The sequence below is a fragment of the Protopterus annectens genome, chromosome 12.part0, assembly GCF_019279795.1.
Source record: "Protopterus annectens isolate FY-2018-M chromosome 12.part0, PAN1.0, whole genome shotgun sequence".
In the NCBI taxonomy this organism is placed as follows: Eukaryota; Metazoa; Chordata; order Ceratodontiformes; family Protopteridae; genus Protopterus; species Protopterus annectens.
This window is the reverse complement of record NC_056746.1, coordinates 1,293,387,230-1,293,405,931: the sequence shown is the minus strand read 5'-3', so window position 1 is coordinate 1,293,405,931 and position 18,702 is coordinate 1,293,387,230. Positions and strand designations below refer to the sequence as shown.

At 39.5% G+C, this 18,702-nt stretch overlaps 1 protein-coding gene across 1 annotated transcript in view; it reads right to left on the bottom strand.

Annotated features, from left to right (window-relative positions):
• The window catches only part of TM9SF4 (transmembrane 9 superfamily member 4), a gene marked incomplete in the record, with an annotated part of 2,004,758 nt that overhangs the window by 1,448,107 nt on the left and 537,949 nt on the right, over positions 1-18,702 (bottom strand).

Here is an 18,702-nt window from a genome sequence, read left to right as displayed (position 1 = left end):
AGTGATCAGACTTCTGAACTCTGGCACAAGTCTCAGGGGTTTGGACACAAGTCAATTTTTATTTGTGTAACATATGCTTACATATTTTCAGTTATTTGTGTGTATTACATTGATGCTAAAGTACTTCGGTGGTGCTGCTGCGGTAGCGTTGTTGCCTCACAGTAAGACGTTGCTCCGTTCTATTCTCAGCTACCACGTCTTCTGTGTGGAGACATGTGTGAATGGGCGTACCTTCGTTGAAGGCTGTGCGTCAGGGCCGGAAACTCGGCACGTAAAAATCTACTGCCAATCATTAGCGGACCAGAGTTCCACTGTGGCGATCCCTAACTGGGAAAAGCCAAAAGACAACAACAACAACAACAGGGATGCTAAAGTAAACAGGTGCCCTTTTTTCTTGCTTAGTTTTAAGAAACGTAGGCACTGCAATGTAAAAGGGGAAGAAAGCTTGGACAAAAGCATGTTTAAGATGATAGGCTGTAATCTTGGGTTGTTGAGGTGAGAAATGGGTTGGAAAAGTACAGATCATGATATACGTAAAACTGATGTGCTTTTTCTTACTTTCGCGTAGGAGAATGATGAGATTAAGGCCTGTGGCTTGATTTACCAACAAGTTTTAAGTAAGAGAATACTGAATGTAATAAACGTTTTCCTTAAGCAAATAAATGTTCACAGTGCAACATGAGAAACTTGTAGATGAAGGCAATTATGTAAGCTGGATCATTATGGGGACAAGCTGATAAGAGGGCATTAAAAACAGAATATTTTCTTCTTTCAATGACTAAAAGATGTTGTTTTCTGAAAGCATTCAAGCTGTTTTCTACACCTGGGAGAGGAATAAAGATGGGACAAAAATATGCAGCACTCAGCAGAAGTACAGGCTGTACCATGCATCTTAGCATGGACAACCTTAATTATAGTCAAAGCCTGTGAGTGTAGCTGTCAATATGGGACAACTGCGCCTATCGGGAGGGTTAAACTTCATTATTTGAAGATGTAGATAGTTGTGTGTGTTTGTATTAAGTTAATAGGTTATGGGATGTGATTTTTTTTTTAGTTAAAACAAGAAGCCTTGCAAGATGCAACATTGATTCACAAGGATATGACAAGAAACAACTGTGTAAAAGATCAACTTGGCAAACATTACTGCATGCATGTAACACAAAAGGTGAAACTAAAAATGTGCTGAAACTGAACATGTAAACAAGCATTATATGTAATAGGTGGGATTGGGGGAATAACTTCTTATAATGGCAACACTTTCCATATTTGCATTGAATGCGAATGGTCTCATAGGTAAATACAAAAAAGAAAGAATGGTGAACTATGTTAAGAAATACGAGTGCAAATAACTGTTAGAGGAGACACATTTGGAAAGAATTGAGCATGTGATCTGATATAGAAAGGATTTCAGGATGGCAATTCAGCGGAATACCTAGGACAAAGGAAAATCATAACTACTTGTATTAAGTGTTAGAGGAACTCCAATAGTGAAAGATGAGGGGGAAAAGATAATGGTAAATTTGAAGCAGTAAGGGGCTACTGGCATGTTTTATAATCCACCTAAAACTACTACAATGGAGCTTAAGAAAGGTCTGGCAAAAATCAACTTTTAGTAGGAAATATTACTTACAGGTGGGAACTTGAATTTGATTTGTAACAGTGAAGATGCATCGGGGGGAGCTAAAAAGGATAATATAACAAAACAGGGTAGATTTTTGAAGAAATTTATGAAAATATTTGGTATGGATATTGAATTCAGTAGTAGAAGCTTTGACAGAATTTACACAGGTCCAAGGTACAAAAACTGGACTAGGCTGGACAGAAATTAAATTTCACAGGGAACATGTGAGTTTAAAACTTCTGATACACATCCAATAATAATTTCAGATCACATGCCAACAACTAAAATAAAAATACAGGATAATGAAAGAAAAATGAGATACTGGCAATTCCCCACATATCTTAAAATGAGAGAAATTTAAGGAATGGGTACATGAAATTATTCATGCGTTATTATGGACAATAGAAATTTCTTCAGAAAATATAGCTAGGGAGTGGGAGAAAATGAGAATGGAGTTTAAAAATAGGGTATAAATAACAAGAGATATGGTCAAAAATGTAACAATACTGACAAATGTTAAAGTACTGCATAATAATGGGAATCTCACAGAGCAAGAAGAGGTGCAACTGCAGAGTGCTAAAGAGAAATACGGGGTAAAATCTGGATAATATGCTTGAGTTTAGAAAAATTGTTAAGCAACTTTTTTGATGCTAACTCCAGAGCACAAGAGCTTTTAGTACAAACAGCTCAGGCAACAAAGTAGAAAGGGTTGTTGCCAAGCTTATGGCTAACAAGGAATTAGCTAGAAATCATGTAAAGGTTCAAGAAACGTTTCAAACATTTTATGAAAATCTGCATACAGAGGAGAAACAAGAAAATAAAGAAAAAGTACAAATGGAAATGTTTATGGAAGAATTAAATATGTCAAGGTCAGACGTAGAGGTACTAACACAGTTAGGACAAGAGATGAGATAAAAATGGTGTTGGTATAAGCAATGTACAGGAAAGCCTCCAGGAATAGATGGCACTTCTGTGGAAGTATGGAAGTTAGGAGGGGAAGAAACTGATAAAGATCTGTAAGGTTTTGCCAAAAATATTTTAAAAGGAGAAGTTTTAATATCCTGAAGAAAGCCATGAAGGCCGTTATACCTAAAGATGGTAAAAACCCATCTAACACAGTTTCATACAGGACTATTTCGATTCTCAACCATGACTATAAAGTGCTTATGTTTCTACTGGCTAACAGAATGGCAAACGTGTTGCCAAAACTGATAGATATGGACCAATGTAGTTTTGTAGAGGGGAGGCAAACATTTGCTAACATTAATTGAACAATGGTGATCCAGAGGGAAGCAGAATGTAAGAAGATACCACTGTTGTTGGTGGGTCTTGATGCAGAGCAAACATTCGAAAGAGTTGTTGTTGTTGTCTCTTTCGGCTTTTCCCGGTTAGGGGTCGCCACAGCAGAACTCCGGTCCGCTAATGATTGGCAGTTGACTTTTACGTGCTGAGTTGCCAGCCCTAATGCACAACCTTCAATGAAGGTATGCTGCCCATTCACGCATGTCCCCACACAGAAGACTTTCCAGCTGAGAGTCGAACTGGTCAGCGTCTTACTGTGAGGCGACAACGGTACCGCAGCACCACCACCACGGAGTAAGATGGGATTTTATGAGCTGGGCTAAAGGAAGTATTTGCATTCCCTGACACAATAATAAAGTTAATTATGAAGATATATGAGGGATAGGAGGTGAAAATTAAAGTAGTGTGGGGTTCCTCTCTGATAACTTCTGTTTGAACAGAGGAACCAGGCAGGTGTGCCCTCTTCCACTTTGCCAGTGGTGGTTCTGAATACAACACAAAGAAAATAAGGGACTCAGAAATTCAAGGATATAATTGGTGTCATAATCAAAAAAAAATTGGCTTTGTTTGTCGGTGATATTTTGTACCAGATACAACCAGAAATAGACATTTCAGTGTTGTAGAACATGCTGCGACAGTTTCAGTCTTTTCAGGATACAAAATTAGCGAAGTTAAAGACAACAGCTGTAAACGATGATCCCACATAGAAAGTGGTTCAAGCAATACCCATATTTATAGGGACATGATAAAATGTATGGGTTAAAAAGGCTTCTGTTATGGTAGCTAAGGATATGTGGGAAGAGACTAAACAAAAGAGAATACAGAAACTGAAAGTTCTACTTTATGGATATGGATAGCAAGATACAAGCAGTGAAAAAATGTTTAGTCCCTTTAGTTTTATGCACAGGTCAGGCATATTTTTATTAACCAGAGAAGTTGTGGACAGCAATTAACAGAGTTGAGGATTTTACCTAGGAGGGGAAGAAGGTATGAGTCAAGTGGGATAAGCTGACCCTTCCAATAGAACAATGTGGTTTGAATTACCTGATTTGGAGATATTTCAGAGTCACACAGTTAATACTCCTATAACACAGGAGAAGCAAACAAACTAATTCAAAATGGAAAGGATGATGATGAAATGGGGGGGCAGCTCAAGAGGAGACGGAGATTTTTGGATGCAGATTCGTAAGAACAATAGCCATACCGAATACTATATTCAAAGCAGCAGAAAACACTAAGAACTAAGCCAACGCAGGAATGAAGAAAGGTCATTCTGCCAATACATGTAACTGCAATTAGGGGTACAAAGAATAGGCAAAGGGGTCTGGAATTTACTGGAGAAAACTGGCAAAGGAATCAAGGTACTGGAAGCAAATAATTAGGGAAGGAAAGGTAACAGGACAGGAAAAGGTCAAGAATACATTTGAACTGCAGGCTAGAGGCTGCCTGTATACATTCTGATAGTAATCCTTGACAGGGAAAACAGAAAGGAATAGGGGGATCCTAAGTGAAACACCAACATTGGTAGAGTTTTATAAGCATGTCTCACAAATATGCAACAAAATCTAGAAGATTTAGAATTTTTGCCTGGAAATGTTTACATAGGATATTTTTATACCCCAAGTAGAGTCCAGAGAATTTTTCCTCAGGCAGACAGTAAACGTGATAGGTGCGAAGGGGACTAAAGAGTTAATTGGGAACATTTTCTAGAAGTGCTGTGAGTTGACAGACTTTAAGGATTCCCTGCGGGATGCAGTGTCGGAGATGCTGGGCAGGCAGACTGATCTGACGAGGGAGATGATTTTTCTGAGCTATGATACAGAATTGGAACTGCCTAGACATGGTAAGGCCTTGCTGTGTCTAACAATGGTGGTTAACAAAAAAGCAATTACTAGAAAATGGAAACCAAAATCTAAACCAACTACACTGGAAGTAGTGAATATAGTAACAGAGATAAAACAACTGGAATTGAGATCTTTAGAAAAGGGTAGGAGCAAACTACATAGGAAAAAACAGGAATTTTGGGAGCAATACATACAAGGGCAGAATGAGGTTTAAAAGACAGCAGGACTGAAATGAGCTATGTAATGTCTGAGTGAGAAAGACTGGTTAGATTACAAGTGACGTAACTGGGAGTGTGTTGGTATGGTTTGTGATGTAAAATGCTTGCAACTAGGATTATGTCAGTGTGGTTTGTTTTCATTTATGTTAATGTATGATTGCCTATGCAGTAAGTGATGGTTTAATAAAGACATTTCTTGTTTAAAAAATAAGGCAGGAATTGAATAATTTATGTAATGTTGCTTAGAATATATATGTAGCAATGTATGTGAAGTATAATCCTTGCTATGTTAATATATTATGATTACTTTTATATGAATGTAAATTTGCTTACGTCAAGTAATTCAATAAGGGTGTTTGGAAGAAAAAAACATTGGCAGAGTTTTTACTTTCATCTAGACTAGAAGTTGCAGTTTAAAAAGGGATAATTAGTAGGGCATATAAATACTGCACATAAATGACAGGAATCAGAGAGGTCAGAAAGGATTGGTAAGAGAGACTGGATAAGCAATTCACAAAGAAACAATAAGAGGATACATGTATGGCTCCCAAATATGTAACAAAATCTAGAAGATTTAGGTTTGTTGCTTGGAAGTGTTTGTATAGTTATTTTTATACCCCAGGTAGACTCCAAAGATTTTTTTCACATGTAGAATGCAAATACTGGAGATGTGAAGGGGAAGAAAGAAGTAATAGGCAACATATTTTTGAGTGTCTAATGAACTGGCTGACTACTGTCAGAAATAGAGAGTCAGGAAAGTGATGTAACCAAGACAAAAATATTTTTTGAGCTGTAATACACCTGGCAAAGGAATCAAGGTAATATAGCTAAGTACTTGCAGAGTTTAATTCTGATGGCTGCCAAAAAAGCAATTACTAGAAAATGGGAATCAGAGTCTAAACTAAACTGCATCAGAAGTGACTACAGTAACAGAGATAAAAGCTGGAAGTGGGATTAGAAAAGGATAAGAGCAAATTGCATAGAAAAAATGGGAATTGTGGGAAGCAATGCATGCAGAACAATGTTTGTGAGGAGGAATGAGGTTTAAAGAAGGCAGGACATGAATGCGTTATGCAGTGTTCGATTGACAATGACTGTACACAAGAATATATGTGACCTATGTTTGCAAATGAAAATGTCAATATGGTTTGATTTAATTTACATAAATATATGCGACAATTCAATAAATATGTTTTTTTTTGTTTGTTTAAAAAATGTAAACTCTCAAATCACTAGGCATTAAAGAAATGTTGTGCCTATGAAAAATGAGGTTGGGCTGACGTTATAGGAGCTTGCAACTCCGATATTCTTCTTGCAGAACCCAGAATAAAGAGAAACAAAGTTTTACAAATAAAAATCTCAAAACAGCCTGATAAACTGGCTCAAAAGAAGTAACTGCCATTTTTATGAGACAAAGCTAGAATCCTAATGAGAAACCACTGGTTTTCTAGGTGGACAGAAAAGTAAAAAAACAGGTGGTGGTGGTGGGGGATCTGAGGGCAGACCAGCAGAAATGTCTGAAAGATGAAACTTCATTAGAAGAGCAAGAAGAATGCCTAGAGAACAACTCAAAATCTACAGCCACAGGCAACATGGCCATAAAAGGTCTTAGTCCAAAGTATGGCACAAAGCAGAAAATGTTCTCCAATGACCCACACCTGATTTTCTAGCGGCAGGTACTTTGCCTCCTGTAGTTCCTGCTGCAGATCCTCTGGGGGGGGGGGGTGCCTAAAAGATCTCAAAACTTGTAGTCTAGGCAGTTAACTGAAGAGTATACAGGTCGAGGTGCATCAAACAGCTCCTGCCTGGTGTCAGAAAATACAGAATGTGGGGAATCTGTGATAAATGCCCTTGGACCATATCACTGGGAGAATCACAAATACCTAGACAAAAAGGGGATCACCACAGCTGCCTTTGGGGACTCCCTCTGGAATTTTAGAAGAACCCTTTATCAGTGGAAAGGCATAAAAGAACATTCCTATCCAGGAAATTGAGACAAAAGCTGCATTCCAGGCCTGATGCATAGAATCTTGCAGCTTAATTCCTTTAACTGTCTGTTTTGAAAGGAGGCACACAGGACTGTTTAAGGTATTTCCCACAGCCGGATCCAATTTTGTAAAACCCCCATACTAGTCCTCATCAGTGAGGGTCTGTCCTGGTCTTGATCAGCTTGTGTGCTGTAATGTCTTTCACTGACAATGTATGAAGCTTGAAGGGAAATTAGCTGATGCTACCTCCCATGCAATCATGACAATTCTGCAAAATAAGGTGTGCTAACTTGCACAGGTCCTGGGAACCAGAGATGATTTAAGGCCTAAAGAGCAGTGATAACTGCCAACACCTCTGAAATGTATGTGCTTTTATCTGTTTTGCTCCACAGACCTGCACTTTCAAATGTTTTATATAGTTCCATACCTCTCAACCACTTAGCACAAAATATCTGGACAAAGCCAAAAATAACGGCAGGACAAAGGTCCAAAAATAGGGGCAATTTTTAAATATTGCTGTTATAAACTTAGAAAGTTGATAGGACAACAGCTTTTGCATTAGCATGCATTTTTAAAGGGTATGAAGTCTGAAACAAACTGTCATTATTTAGTGACATTTGACTCTCAATGATTTTCCAGAAAACCTCACATTTTATGAAGAGCACACAAAAAATATGAGCCAAAAATCTGGACATTCTGTGGACAGCTGAGAGGTATGATAGCCCCCCAAACAAAGTCTGAAGCATCATTTGCTTTAACTCCTGTCATATAAATTCCAACACTGGAATAAAGAGGGTATTGATGTTGCGTCCAGAGTCCAGACTGACCAGAAGTCCACTGAAATATTCTTACATAAAGTCTGGCCTACAGAATCATGATAAAGACAGTGGCCATGAAACTCAAAATCTTCAGCTATTCCTAGGCAGAAAGAAGGCGGTGTCTGACTGAAAAAGATAAAGTTTTATTTGCTCAGTCCTACTCTATTCCAATGAATAATTTTTTCCCCCAGAAGTGCAATCAAAGTCTTCCCAGAAAAATTAATTGGTGAGTGGGAAGGAAGGAAAAAAGAAAAGGATTCCAGAAAAATTCACCTGAAGTCCCAGATTTAAAAGAAGCTCCATGAGGCATGTCAAAGAATCCTAACAGTTGGGGAAAAAAAAGTCTACAAATAGGCCCATCATCCACAAAAGAAAAGATGTGAATGCCTTTCAGTTTGCAGTAACTACATACAAATATTTCAGGTATGGGCAATAATGCCCTTCTAGCGACCCGATCTATCAAAACAATCTTTCCCATATGTGTCCAAGTTGCTCTTGAAAATATCTAAAACTAGTGCTTGCTTTAAAATAACTTGGTAGTCTAGTCATAGGATCATAAGAGGTTACTATGCTATCGACCCAGAGGTAATTTCAAGCCTAGCTATTTCCTCCCAATGTAATACCATAGATATTCTAGACAATACCCACGACTGTATTTAGTAATGACTGCCCATGTTCAAGAGGGTTGTGGGCACCATGCCCGATGAGAATTTATGGTGCGCCATCCACTCATCCAGGTTCCTTTTGAACAGTGTCATACAGGTGCTCTGCTTCATATGAACTGGCAGCCTATTACAAAGACGTGGCAGTCGCTGGGAGACAAATCTGTCCCTCCAACATGTCCTATTTAAGTTGCAGACCATGTTTAGGTCCCTACAATGGGTAGCTCTAGTCCTGTTTGATTTCTGGATGTGCAACAGATTCATTAGGTATGGGTCGGAGACTGCTCTGTAAGCCAGGCATAAGTCTCCCCCAAGAACTCAATACGATACATATAGCGACAGCGACTTTAGTCAGTCTATGTTAAGACACGTGCTAAAGTCCCTTGATCATCTTTGTTAGAAACCTCTGAGGTCTCTCCAATTGCTGAAGGTGCTTTGTATGGCACATGCCAAAAGGGGCATTATACTCTATTATGGTACGGAGGTATGCTGTGTAAACGGATTTGCCCTCATCAATGGCTCTGGTCACATTTTCAAAGAAATCTACCAGGTTTAACAGGTATGCTCTGCCTGCCCTTGACAAAGCTGAATTGTGTCGGATCCAGGGTTTGGAGGTCACCTATGTATTTATTTATGAGGTCCATAATGATACATTCCATGGCCTTACAGATAAGGCCGGTCAGACTTATGGGTCTATAATTCCCCAGATCTACTAAGCCACCTTTGTGGAGGGGAATAACTGTTGCTGTTCTCCATTCCGCAGGAACAAAGCCTGTGGATAAGACTATGATTGAATAGGGTACTTAATGGTGGTGATAGTTATGTTTTAGTTTGTTTAGAAGACAGCCTGGGATGCCATCTGGTCCCATAGAGGCTGTGCTTTTTGCCTTAGACAAGTCTTAAATGACAAGCTCTTCAGATATATAGGGTGGATGAGGGGGGTGTGGAGTTGAGGGCAAGATTTGTGATAAGTTTGGAGGGAACAGGGGAGTGAAATTTTCACCAAATCTGTCCGGTAGCAGGTTTGCTATCTCTGCGGAATCAGTGTGTGATGCCATTAGCCACTAGTTCAGCACATGCTTGGGTCCAATCTTTTAGGCTACGTACGTAGCTGTAAAAGGGCCTTATGGTTATCTTTGGATGCGACTGCTAGTCCATGCATCAGCTATTATCTGAGAACCAATTAGTACTTCTCATATTCCTATATAATCTATACAGGTTGTCTGATGATTCTCTACTACTTTTTGCAGTAAGCAATTACTGGGAAAGAAACTTTCTAAACACCCTTGGTGCAAAGGACAGCCCAAAGTATAAGGCAGATGTATGCAATTTTAAACAAAAACATACAACTGGGAATGAGATGTTAACCATCTTAAAAATCTGCTATTTTGAAACCAATGACAGAGGTAACAAGGGAAGGTCTAGGACTGCTCAACATTCCTTTTTTCTTTAGTACCAGAAGATTCTTGAATATACCTTTAAACAAACAAATCTAGCTACTGAGCATCTCTACTCTAGATAGGTGTAAATCTGTCTTGCAAACAGTTAACTTTTCAGTTGTTTTAACTGTCAGCAAATTATTTCTGTTTTTTGGCTAAATCAGCTGTCTTGAAACTGGCCAAGTAGTTCCTGGCAGTAAATACAGCTGCAGAGGAAGTGTGGCCCATACGATATTGCGATATTAACGTTGTAATTTGCAGGAGTATTTGACTTCATTTTTCTTGCCAAGGACGGCTTCAGATGCAAGCAAAATCTCTAGCATCGTCACTGACTGATGAGGAGCTATGGGTAACTGAGCCAAGACTGGCACAACTACAAGATTTGTACACAAGCAGAAAAAAAGAAAATGTGTTAAACAAGGTATGTCCAAATGCCAATCAGGTAAACACAATAAGCTTTCAGTCAGCAATTCTCAGCTAAGGTAGGTGAAATCAGCAGTCTTCTGCCATATATAGATCTACATATATATATATATATGCATAAATATATATGTATAAATATATATATATATATATATATATATATATATATATATATACACACACACATCTATATCTATATATCTATATCTATATATACACATCTATATATACACATCTATGTAGATATATATATACAAACACACATCTATATATCTATATCTATATATACACATCTATGTAGATTATATATATATATATATATATATATATATATATAGAGAGAGAGAGAGAGAGATCTATATATCTATATATATATATCTAAATATTTATATATCTATATATATATCTATATATTTATATATCTATATATACCTATATATATATATGTACCTATATATATATATATATATATATATATATATATATATATATATATATATATATACACACACACACACACATACACACTTTGACTCTCAATGTAAAATGACTTGTTTGGAGCCCAGCTGTTAGGGAACCACAAAAATAGATGTACTGAAGTAGACAGAGTGTATTTAGAGTACTACAAATGCACAAAAGCAACCCTTATAGCAGTACAAAATGTGGCTTAAACGAAATCTTGCCCAACCCCAAAGACCTCCCAGACACTGCCTGCAAAAATTATCCTCAACAAACCAAACCCTCAACAAAAGCAACACTTAACACTACACATACAGCCACACCCAGTGCAACCTCAACTTAAAAGCCCACAGGGCAAGACAACACACACTAATCATATGGGACTCCATTATGTAACACACTGATGCCCTACTCACCAGGCTGGAAAGAGAAAATAACGGTCAATTGCTTATGAAGAGTCAGGATCCACCAAGTTGCTCACCAAATATGATCAGGTATACCCATGTAGGTGTAAATGACCTGTGACATCTCTCTCTCTCTAGACTACATGGAGAGAGACATTAGGGAGCTCTCAAGACCGTGTGTCACAGAGTGGGTATGTGGCTAGCACTAAGTAGCATTCTACCTTCACCAAGGATGACACCACAACACGAGAAAAAAAAAAATGATTGAACCTTATAATTGGCTCAGTTTCTGGTGTCATTCTATGGGGATACAATATTTGTCAGCATGGAAGGACATGATTAAAATCCATATTGCTTTGGATGGTTTGGACTTATCCCACTCTAGGCTTTTGAATATTAGCTAAAACATTGTCTTCTCCCATACAGCCTTTATCAGGCAATGCCAAATTGACAAACCTTACAACATAGCAAAATGAATCCATGCGAACCTAAAGGTGTTCCTGCTCAATACCAGGAATTTAAACTAGTTCCACTCCCCCTCCAAGCTCTCCTCATCCTGAAGGACGCAGACATCTGTGCAGTTACTGAAACATGGTTTAAAGAGGCAGACAATACCCCAGCAGTACAATGCTTCAGTGCCTTCCACACATTTAGACCAGCAGCTGCACAAACAGGGACTAAAGGTGAAGGTGTCTCAATCTACATCAATAACAAGCACGCCTCTAGTTTGGTTAAACAGGTCAACATGCTAGAGTTTAAACACGTACAGAAGAAAAAGTCCTATATCATACCCTAAAAAGCTACAGATCTCCATCTATGTCCCAGGAAACCCACAGCTCATACTTAGACCCTACTGGAGGCACTTGCTATTCAACCAAATACCATACTCATTGGGGACTTTTATTACTACTCTATAGACTGGGAATCCAGCACAATTCCAAGATTTACAGACACAGAGATCCTGGCTTTTGTAAACACAAAAAACCTAGGCCAGATAATACATACACCCAATAGATACACAAACATATTGAACCTGGTACTCACAAATACAAGACAAAGTTGCAGCCCACCCAGTGACATGTTCTCTCTTGTAAGGTCAGATCTAAAAGCCATCTCCTGAAATAAAAATCAATTCAACTCTAGAAAACCCTGCAACAGTCAAGAACTATTTCAAAGTACCTTTTTTAAGCAATAATGTCTCAAAATTCAAAGTCCCTACAAACTCAGATAATACAGCAACCTAGGTGAAATTGTTCATAGAAAAACTGTACAACCATGTCAAGGATAACAGAGGCTGCTGTACCTACCAGAAGTAAAGAAAAAACAAACAAAAAAAAACCTGGGGTAATTCAAAATTAAACAAGTTGTACAACAAAAGAAAAAAAAACTCTCTCAAACTAAACGGACAACTAAGACTGATAATCAAGTCCAAGAAAGTCAATTCTGAGGTAAAGATAGTTTCCAGAGCCAAGAAAAAATGTAAGCTTCTCTTCAGTTATGTAGGAAACCTCAAGGGCAGCACACAACAGTGTCAAACTAGTTGTAAATGGAGCCACATTCATAAAGCTGGGTGATGTAGCAAGTCTACTAGCTGACAAATTTAGCTTCAACTTCACCTCACAGGAAATACCATCTAACTTAACCACGCCCACTAATAGGGAGGTGTTCTAGCTTCACTCTCTCCTAAATAGCCTAAAATATGACCTATCAGACACTGGAGTCACTTTTCAACTACAGCCTCCCAACAGGTTTCGTGCCACGAAAATGGACTGCAATGGTCATCCCTTTGCACAATATTTCCCATTTATAAATTAATGTTTTGAAAAAAAAAAAAAGGTGTATAAAATCTAAGAATTTTCTAATAAAATTCAATGCATATAATAAAGTACAACATTCTGGAAAAATGTTAACAGAAATATAACAGAGAAAGGATAAACTATATACAATACTTACATTATATACAAAACTAATCCCAAAGTGAAATACTGAGTATTAATAGAAAAATCTACAACTCTCTTGAAAGAATCATGGAAAAAATTAAGAAACAATTTTTTGGTTATATAAAATTTAATCATGGTAAAAATGTGACTAACAACCATAAATTGGTCCAAGTTCATTGAATTAACCACCAAACATTACAAAGCATTTTAAGATCCTTCTGAAACCAAAGTTTAAAACATTCATATCGTTTCAAACTGTAATTTGGTTCTACATACGTGGCTTCAGTTTTATCCTTCTACTCTAACCAATACTTTTCATAACTTTCAAATTTTCCTTTGTAAGTGGCCTCTGAAAGACATAAGTGAATGGGCGTGCTTTCACTGAAGGTTGGGCGTCGGGCTGGCAACTCGGCACCATAAAAAATCTACGGCCAATCATTAGCGGACCGGAGCTCCGCTGTGGCGACTCCTAACTGGGAAAAGCCGAAAAGACAAACAAACATGTACCTTTAGGAGGTACCAAGAGAACAAAAGAATGAGCACAATGCTGTTTAATATGAGGGTTTATTTTTTATTATTTTGGATGAATTGACTTTATTCTTTCAGTACAAAATTCTTAAGTAATACAATAGGCAAAGGCAGAGGTCATCACCAGTCATCTCCTGGGATCATATTGAATGCTACCAAATCAAATCCCATTACTGCTTCCTGGACTAGGATTTTTTCCCCTTTTTTAGTGTTTGTGGGGGTTCATGTTCAGGCCAAGTTAGTTAAACTAAACAAGAACACTGTCCAGTTGGGGTACATAAAAACTCATGATACTACGAAAGACTGTACAATGGGATGTCCTTGAAATATGTGATGGGGATATCTCCGGATGCAATGGTTCGAGTCAAGTAGCTCTAAAACTAGTGCAATTGTGTTTAGCTCAAGCTGTGTAACCCTATTTCGTCTAATACCCTTCAGTTTTGTCTACTCAAAATAGAAAGAATGAACATGAAGAGAAACACTGTGAAAACAAAACAAATGTGAATAGGTCAGAAAAACTGAAGTATGACTATTATAAAGGAAAACAGTCTAACTTTTAAACTAAAATGGAATATAATCTGTATGCTTATGATTTCTATTAAACACTGAAAATATTCAAAGAAAGTGAACAAAATTAGTTCGGCATATGTAAAACGTAAAAAAAATATTTTTGGATTTAAGTTAATTTTGATATTACAAGACAGGTGAAAGAGACAGGACATCATCCTCATTTACAAAGCCATTCAATACAGATTTCTATAGAAGTGTTTAGATTTGAGGAACAAAGAAAAAGTAGCTCAAGTTAGACTTAAGAACATTTAGAGAGTGCAATTAGTTAGCCAAGGCAACAACACTACCACTGAGCCGGTGCTGCTACTCCCTCGTTAACTCACTGAACAGGTGCTGCTTCTCCCTCGTTAACTCACTGAGCCGGTGCTGCTTCTCCCTCGTTAACTCGCCGAGAGCAGGTGCTGCTTCTCCCTCGTTAACTCACGAGCCGGTGCTGCTTCTCCCTCGTTAACTCACGAGCCGGTGCTGCTTCTCCCTCGTTAACTCACGAGCCGGTGCTGCTTCTCCCTCGTTAACTCACGAGCCGGTGCTGCTTCTCCCTCGTTAACTCACGAGCCGGTGCTGCTTCTCCCTCGTTAACTCGCCGAGAGCAGGTGCTGCTTCTCCCTCGTTAACTCACGAGCCGGTGCTGCTTCTCCCTCGTTAACTCACTGAGCCGGTGCTGCTTCTCCCTCGTTAACTCACTGGGCTGGTGCTGCTTCTCCCTTGTTAACTACTATAGGGCCAAACTACCTCAATACTTGCATGTTACTTTTCTGCATAAAACACAAGTGCACATTAAAAAAAAAAAAAACCACAAAAACAACGCCTACATAGGTTTATATCATTACTTATAGTGCCCTTACTAGTAAACGCAAATACTTACTGGGATTTTACACTGCTGCTGAGAATCAGCTTCTCTGATGTAGCAAACCTTACCTTTAACTAGATAAGGCTAACAGGAAAACATTTGCTCTAGAGAACTGCCAGTTCCTGGCAAGGAAATACAGGATCCCAAGTTTCTAAATGGTGCATACAGTTACTGCACTTTTGGCAGAAGCATCCTCTTAAGGCAATGCACTCCACGTAATCCCCTTTTGCCACTTCAGAATTTTCCAGATGCCTCTAATTCCCCGAGGGCACGACTGCTCAACCCACAGCAAATGGTAACAGCAAGCTTTGCACTGTATTACCAAGGTTATGGCCAGTTCTGTTCTGTTTTTTTTTCTTCCTATGCTTGCCCTTTAATTGAATAAGTTTATCTACCATAATCTGATGCATCTGTTGTTAATGTCTGCCTGGCTGTGGGTAGGGTGAATGGCTGTCCCATGTTGTGGTGACAGGCTTTTGCCCACCATCGAAACTCCTGTTGCAGGCAGGGAATGAGGGTAATTATTGTTTCCAGGCTGTGGCAATGTTGAGACCAAACACTTTTTGGATACCATTGAAGTTTCCTCATATGTAGTCTTGCATATGGAATTAGCAGAATGCAGGATGCCATGAAGCCCAAAGCCTGCAGAATTTTTCTTGCAGATAACTGGGTCTTTGTCAACAATTTGAAATAAGTAGTCAGTTGTCTGTTTGTCTGGCGTGAGATAAGCCATCCGGGCAGTTGTATTTAAGCTTGCACCCAGGAATATTATCTCTTGAGAGGGTACGAGTTTTGATTTCTTTTTGTTTACTGTGTACCCTAGGCCTGCTAGTAATGTTTTTACAAACGCCAGATGCTGTAGTAGAGTGTCCTTGATCTCTGCTTGAATAAGCCAGTCATCCAAGTAAGGATATATCCGAATTCCTCTGTCTGCAAAAAGCAATTACTGGTGCCAGGCACTTTGCAAAGACCCTGGGCGCAGTAGATAAGCCAAAGAGAATTGGTAATGCATTGAGCGAGCTAAAAATCTGAGGTATCTTCTCTGCATGATTGTCTGATTGGGACATGCAGGTATGCCTCTTTTAGGTCTAAAGTCACAAGCCAAGCCTTTTTGCCCAGCATAGGCAGAAGCTGCTGCAGAGTTAACATTTTGAATTTTGGAATGTCCAGGAATGTGTTCAGGATAGACAGGTCAAGTATTGGTTCTCCAGGTTTTGTCCTTTCTGGGCACCAAGAATAGCCTCGAGTAAAATCCTTGTCCCTGCTCTTGCTGTGGTACTTGCTGAATGGCCCTCATGTCCATGAGGGATGAAACTTGTTTTTGTGCCTCTGCCCATTGATTGTGTGGCAGGTCTGGCATACCGTTTGGCCTTGGCAGGGTGTGAAAATGGAAACTGTAGCCCTGGGATACGATATTTAAGACCCATTTGTCCTGGGTGATCATATGCCAATTTTAAGCAAAAAGTGCTAGTTTTCCCCCCAAAGGAGCTGCCAGAAGATAAGTGTTTGGTGCTGGCAGGGGAAAGTCACTGAGACTGTTTTCTGTATGGCTGTGATTTTTCTTCTCCACTTTTGGAGGTTGAAGCACCCCATTGTTTAGGCCTGTATGAGCCTTGGGGCTGTGATCTGCCTCTGGGGTGTCTGTATCTACCTCTTTGTGGCCTGTCTGACACTGGAAAGGACCAATTCTTTGCAGGCCAGTTCCTGCTAAATCTGGGAGGCTGTACCTGTAAGAAATCCTTGACTGTTTGCATAGATTTCGCTTTGTCCTCCATTTTCTTCAAAACCTCTTCTGCTTTAACACCAAACAAGGTATCATTTTGTAATGGAGCATCTAACAATTTTGCTTTAACATGATCGGGCAGATTCTGTTCTTTTAACCAAGTATGTCTCCTAATGACAGAACCTGTAACAGCAGCCCTACAAGAGGCCTCTAGAGAATCAAAACCACACTGCAAAGTATGCTTTCCTACTTGTTCAGCTGCATGCAATAAATCCTGCATTTTTTTTGTTTTCTGAACATTCTGAATGTCAAAATTTTTTGTTTAAGCAGTGACATTAGACATTGCTGATATTTAAGCATATGAAATTGACAATTTAAAGCTCTTACAGCCAAGGTAGCAGAAGTATAAATCTTTTTCCCCAATCTGACCAGGGCCCTTGAATCCCTAACAGAGGGTATAGGGTTTCTTGCAGTAAGATGCCTTGACCCCTTTGGGACCCTGAGAGATTGTTTCTGGGTCTGCAGCAGGGTTTTTATAAAGAAATTTATGTGAATCAGGAACCCTGTAGTATCTGTCTGGCAACAGGAGCTGGTGGCAGAGAGTCAGGAAACGGTCCGGACTCTGAAAATACATCATCTACAATGTCTAAAACAGGAGGAATAGCAAGGGGCATGTGCTGAGGCAATAAAAGGAAGTCTCTGAACCTTTTCCTGGATTCTGAGTAATCTTGGCTCTCCCAGTGGAAATGCTCTCTCATAGTATGCAGGGTTTCCCCAAGAGAATAATCCTCAGGAGGGGAGGCTGAAGGAATAGATTCTTCAGCATCAGAATCCTCATAGGGAGGAAGAGAATATTCCTGGTCAGAAGAGGAATCAGAGGAAATGGAAACCTGGTCTGAAGATGCATATTCTATCTCTTGCCTAGGCCTCTTATCAGGAGAGGGATGGGAACCCCTGATCAAAGTAATTAGGTCTTCGGCCATTTTAAACATCTGTTTTTTAGGCATGGAGGTCTGTCCAGGAGAATGCTGTACTTGTTTCTTTGTCTTTAGAGCTGCTTTAGACTTTGCCTTTGAAGCTGAAGATGGTTTTACATACAACTGTGTAGGCCTGAAAACACCCTCAGAAGTCAATGCCTGCTCAGCGGCTCCAGACCCATCTGAGGGAATAGTTTCCGAGTGTCCAATACCTTCAGTTTCCAGCGGCCTATTCGGCTCCACGTGGGAGTTGGAAGCGGCCTGTGGCTCTGAGGTAGTGGGCGTCAGGGGGCTGTGAAAGCGCTTCACTGAGAACCGGCGACAGGCCTAGCGGAAGCCTCGTCGTTGGTTTTGGACCTCGGGTGCCTGTCCTTTTCTTTGCGCTTTTTATAAACTCCGGTAGTCAGTTGCTCCGATGGCATTATATAGTTAAATCTTCTATTTAGAAGTCCGCCACCTTAGATACATTTGTTTTGGTTCATAGTTAAATCTTCTGCCAAAATAATGAAATGCAAAATCGTACCGACGCTTAGTGCATTGGTTAAATCTAGCACAAAACCGACAACTAGCAACGTCATGGTCAGGGCCTAGGCAAGGAATACAGTACGAATGAACATCCTTATGAGGCATTTGCCTCCCACAAGAAATATAATTATTAACTTTTTCTGACGTCATCCGCGGTAGTGGTGCTGTGGTAGCGTTGTCGCCTCACAGCAAGATGTTGTCCCATTCGATTCTCAGCAAGAGCGTCTTCTGTCTGGAGGCATGCGTGAATGGGCGTGCCTTCGTTGAAGGTTGTGCGTCAGGGCTGGTAACTCGGCACGTAAAAATCCACTACCAAACATTAGAGGACCGGAGTTCCGCTGTGGCGACCCCTAATCGGGATAAGCCGAAAGACACAACATCTTTTTCTGACATCGGTCTGGAGCAAGAAAA